Here is a 5,908-nt window from a genome sequence, read left to right on the forward strand (position 1 = left end):
GCATACTACTTTATATATATAACTTTAGTTCAACAAGAAGAATGCAATAGCCGACGGCAAAATATATGCATATATTTTATTATTGCACTTCTTCTCTTTGGTAACTATATGCAGGTATGTGCATATATATAATTAAATAGTGCAAATCAAATTTTTGTCAACCCAATAAAACAAATAAATTATGCTTAAGTATTCTTAAGGACACAATTTGACAAATGGGAACTTTTTAACAAAGATGATTTGCAYTTTATATTATTATTATATATAGAAAAAATATGGGTCGCACTTACAGCTTTTTTCCGGTTTTTGTTAATTTCGGTTTGTTTCTAGTTACTTGTTGGGGTATTATGTTGATTCAGCGTATAAGCTTGTCTGTTGGGTGCACTCTTTTAACTTTTGGGTTTGGTTCTGGAACTCCAATGATGKTGTTGGTAAAATTCCCACGAAGACTTTTTCTTTTAATTATCGCGGCTCGATAGGACCAAAAATGTCGRSGTATGTCGACGTAAGGGGCCGATTGCAATTAATTAAAAGATACTTCGTTTAGTATAGTCGTTGGGTGTATAAATGGGTGTGTTACCAATATGGCTTAATTGTATTAATTTATGGATATACATATGTAATTCTATGTTAATAAATTCATGTGTTGTAACCTGTAGTGGGTGCAGATTTCTTTATCCTGTGTTGTTGTTGTTGATCGAAATGCTGTGGAGTATCGCTGTTTAATGTTGTGTGGATTCCTTGTKTAACAACGATTTATTGTGTTCACTGATATTTCACTTGCCGAATTTGACTTCACTTTGTCTAATTATAAATTTCACTTGCTATTGTTCTTCTGTGTACACTTGGATATATCACACTTGTGTGTTCACTTGTATATCGCTGCTGTGTTGGCGGAATAATGATTGCCTTTTATCCGGACAGCATTGAGTGCGATGTGATTCGTGGACAGTTGGACAAACGTTTTGAAAGGGTTATGGAGTATCATACGGACCTTGTGTCTTCAGCAAACGCCAGCGAGTTGACCACACATGACGACTTCTTGGCTGCTACGGAGTTGCTGTACATACAAATATGTATTCGACTACGTCGTATATGTGGGGCTGATGAAGATGGTATTTGTGTGGCGAATCAAGTGGACATGCGATTAGAACAAATTAAGATTCCTGCTTTTAATGGTGATCCAGCGAATTGGCTGCCTTTCAAAGATTTGTTCGAGGCACTAGTTCACAATCGTAAGGATCTGGATTCCAGTTATAAATTAAACAAGTTACGCCAACATGTCAATGCAGACAGCGTACCATTGGTCGGTGGACTTTATACAGGCGGCTATGAAGACATGTGGCAGGAGATGAAACGGCGATTTCATAATCCATGCTTGGTAGTGGCATTCCACATACAGCGTATCCTGAATTTGCCTAACAAACCCGCCGAATCCCAGAAGGGCTTGCTTCGACTAATTGACACCGTCCAAAATGTGATGCGAGTTTTAAGAGTTATGGGTCTTCCAGTAAGAACGCCCTCTTGGTGCCACTTCTGCTTCCTCAGTTGCCCACAATCACGAGGTTTGAGTGGGGGATGAGCCTTCAGACGAACAACATACCAAAGTAGCAGGACTTTTTGACATTTATTGAGAAGCGTGCCAACAATTTGCCTCAAGGAGCTACGAACGGTGCAACAACTCTTCAAAGACCAACCCGTCCCGTTAAGGCTAACGTTGCAACAGTAAACTCATCTCAGCCGTTACTTTCCGTGAAAGGGGTTACGGTTGTTTGCCAACTTTGCGCTAACGGACTCCGAATACACAAGTGTCAGCGGTTTGTTAATCTTTCCATACCGGAACGGTGGGATACAGTTAAGCGGCTTTCATTATGTTTCAACTGTCTCGGAAGTGATCATGGATCTCGTGATTGTGCATCGCGGGATTGCTTAAAGTGCCATCATCGTCATCATACGATGCTCTGCAAAGGCAACGTTTTGAACAGTTCACCGACATAGGAGGAAGACACAAGCAGTCACGTAACCGCTCGGAATATATCCGTGGACTCAAAGTCTACAGTAAGGGTCATTGTTAAAATATATCGAACAGGCTTATCTGCGCCAATGTTGAGGCAGTACAAAGCGAATACATAAATAAACGCATAAGGATACATATATTTATATGAGGCAYGTATGCATTTATATGCAATACGTATGCACTCAACAATTAACAAACAAACATATTGACTTAATATAACATATTGACCTAAGCTATGCAGTTAGGCAATTGAATACAAATATGCATGTGCACTTGAAAAATACCATGCAGCATCAACAATGTGCTACAAACATATAAACGTGCACACATACATATATATTAAGATAGTTCTTAAAATTTTATATAAATACGTGAAAACTATAAATAAAATCAGACTAAAATAGTTCTCGTACAATGAAATAGTTCTCAGCTTAAATAAAATCTTTATTTTCCCCCCACCAGTGGTAAGGATATAAAGCATCTTATTTAAGTTTAAAAGCTTGATCTTACAAATCAAACAGTTTTGATTATAATTGAAACAGTCATATAACAAAACAAATGCTGGATGCCTCTGACAACAACATTAACTTTAAACTCGAAGCTTATGACGTGCTTCCGTAACGCCAGATACGCATATAGACGCAGAAATTTGGAGCCATTTAAAAGATTTGCCGCTAGCCGACCCAACGTTTGCCGCTCCAAGTCCGGTGGATCTGCTACTTGGTGCTGACTTACTAACGAGTCTCTTTCAGGAGGGTTYCATCCAGAGTTCTCCAGAGCAACTTTGCGTTTTATTCACTCATCTTGGTTGGGTAGTATTTGGACCAGTGACAAGTTCTGCTCACTCCACTTTACACACATCTCTTACTGCGAAATGCGTAAACGAACAACAACTGGACACCTTACTTAGAAGCTTCTGGGAACTTGAAGAGCCCATACTGTCCTCCGAAATACACGTGGATGACTGTGAGACGATCTTCAACGACATCGAATGGGACATCCTTAAACGATACACAGTTTTCTGGACCACAACTACATGCCAATATTGTCGACATCCTTCGCTGTTTTCGCAAATGCAAGGTAGCCATCACTGCAGACATACACAAGATGTTCCGACAAATACTGGTAAATAGACCACATCGCAACAATTACTTTGGTGTGTAGTCCATTCAACGCAATACGCGCACTGCGTCAATTGTGCGAATGACAATTATGAAGTCATCTATTACCCAAGTGAGCGACGAGCTCTTCTTCAAGGTAGGCTTAGTTGACGACATGTATGCACCAAGCGAAAGGTTTGAAATTATATGATCCATCTGGGGTATTGGCACCCGTAGTCGTGGTGGCCAAACCATTCATACAGGACTTATGGAATGCTGGTCTGCCATGGGATGCTGAATTTCCACCAGAGCTACTCAATTCATGGGTGACATTCCACAAAAGTTTCCACGATATCACACGACTTCGTATTCCTCGCTGGCTAGGTATACGCGTGGGCTCTTTGGTGCATTTACACGGCTTTTGCSATGCTAGCCATAAAGCGTATGCAGCAGTTATAAATGTTCAAACGATCGATAAAGGTGGAACGTCATCATCTTTGCTGGACCGGACTACGTATGCTCACCAAGGCGTGGGTGAAATGCGTTTACTTCCTTTAATGGAAGAGGAGGAGCATCTCTCCATTGCTGAATCTCGTGTGGTTTCTGTCTTTGTTTCCAGAGCTAATAAACAGTGGATTATGACATTCACGAAAGACAACAGGATTGCGGGTCGTAGTAAAATCTTAGCACTCAATCCTTTTTTGGATGCAGACGGCATACTGAGAGTAGTCGACTCACAAACTCCGACTTAAGTGAAGATCAGCGATATAAAATTATAATTCCGCGTGGGGTTCCGACTTATTTACTAGTCGCTGATGCTCATACACGTTGCTTATGCTTCAGTTTCTTAGACAACGTTTCTGGCTTATAGGTGCATGGGCGCAAATAAAGTCTGTCATCTGGGCCTGCACTACATGTCGTAGGCATCTTCAAATTATAMAACGTCAAWAAAATGGCCTCACACCCGAAAGAGCTTGTACAAGTGGCTTCGCCATTCTCTCACAGTGGCTTGTATTACTACGAGCCATTCCATGTTCGTGTGGGACCGTATCGCGCCACCCCGACTACAAAAACTTATGCTGCGATATTTATTTGCATGGCGTCACGAGCAGTACACATTGAGCTGGCAGAGAACAGGCATTTATAGATGTTTAAGATCGTTTCATAATCTCTGCACCACCTTATATAGCGATAATGGGACTCAATTTGTAGGGGCTAATCRTAAAAKGCAGGAAGATATAAAGGCWTGGATAGCAGCAAATGCTCAACAGCATCTGGCAGCTGAAGGTGCATGTTGTAAGTTCACCTTCCGCCCCTCATCACGGTGGTCTATGGAAKACAGCAGTTCGTTCAGCAAAAAAGCATCTGCTGAGGGTCATGGGCAGTCAGACGATGCGTTACACTGAATTGTCTACTCTCCTGACTCTCATCGAGGTGTGTCTAAATTCAAGACCACTGATAGCTCTCTACGATGATCCAGAAGGAGGGGTAGCTCTAACACCGGGTGACTTTCTGATCGGACGACCACTCAATTGTCGTCCAGATCCTCCATTGCCTGAAGCTCCAGAAAATCGTCTTCGATATGGGCAACGCCTGCAAAAAATGTTAGAGCATTTTTGGCGCCGCTGGCAATCTGAATATCTAAATAMTCTTCAGACACGGAGCAAATGGACTAGATCAGAACCCAATGTTCAGCGTGGAGATGTAGTTCTTATACGTGGTGAAAATTTGCCACCGTCGATTTGGCCTATGGGACGGGTGAGTGACGTTCACCCGGGCAGTGATATATAGAGTATAATACTAACCACACATCATCAAATGGACTTCCTTTTACGCAGTGGTGGCAGCGACCGGTGCACAAGTTATGCCGCCTAAAAGGTCATACAGAAGAATTACTGAGCCGCGAGGGTTCAGCCGGGCAGGATGTTCAAGATTTAAGTTCTGTAGAATGCGTATAATTAGTAAGGACACAAACCAATACCAGTCAGCTGATTGCTGAATGATCAATATGATTGGAATACACAAGCCTTTAGCCGTGTATTCGTAGACTTCACTGTAACGTAGTGAATTTAAATATGTAAACTATAGACGTACACATAAGTATGTGCATGTGTATCATGTGGCGTGATGCTATAAGCCGTTAAATGTATATTTAATAAGGTATTGAATAAAGAAGCAGCCCTTTTCGTGACARACGGAATTCAATACAATTTTTTACACTAATGGTTTATGATCTGAATGAATTTCTAAATTTTTTAGTGCAAAATGATAATGGCTCAAAGTCTTTAATGCCGAAAACATGGTGAATAATCCTTTTTCGTTTGTTGCGTGTCCCAAGGGGTTTAGTATAATTAAATCATTGAGACAATTTATTTGCTTTGTTTTACTATCCCCAAAAGTAATTTTTTTATTTCTGATATCAATTGTCGCTTCGATTTTCTTTAGGAAATTAAATCCAATTTAATGATCGCTATCTAAATTGTGAATTTTATAAAAACGTTCCTATATACCCAACAGATTGGTAATATGAAAATGTTTTATTATGGTCGAACCATGAATTATTAATTCCAGTGCATATAAGTATACACGAATTTTAAAAATTTGGCAAGTTTTTGTATTGGTTTTTATAACATACGGCAAATCAGAGTTCACCCTATGAAGGGGTTCTCGCTAATATTWTTGATTTTTGGTTGAGGTTGTGTGCTTACTTGTGCACTTTCACCTGATATTTTTGGTATATTAGTTGGTTGATATTTTGTCTGCCAATTATACTTCTTACTCCTACTCCTAG

At 40.3% G+C, this 5,908-nt stretch overlaps 1 pseudogene; it reads left to right on the forward strand.

Moving 5' to 3' along the window:
• The first annotated feature begins 4,494 nt into the window (after window positions 1-4,494).
• Window positions 4,495-5,075, forward strand: LOC108978534 (annotated as a pseudogene).
• Window positions 5,076-5,908: the final 833 nt, after the last annotated feature.

Source organism: Bactrocera latifrons, unplaced genomic scaffold (genome assembly GCF_001853355.1).
Source record: "Bactrocera latifrons isolate USDA-ARS-PBARC rearing strain unplaced genomic scaffold, ASM185335v1 scaffold_1237, whole genome shotgun sequence".
NCBI lineage: Eukaryota > Metazoa > Arthropoda > Insecta > Diptera > Tephritidae > Bactrocera > Bactrocera latifrons.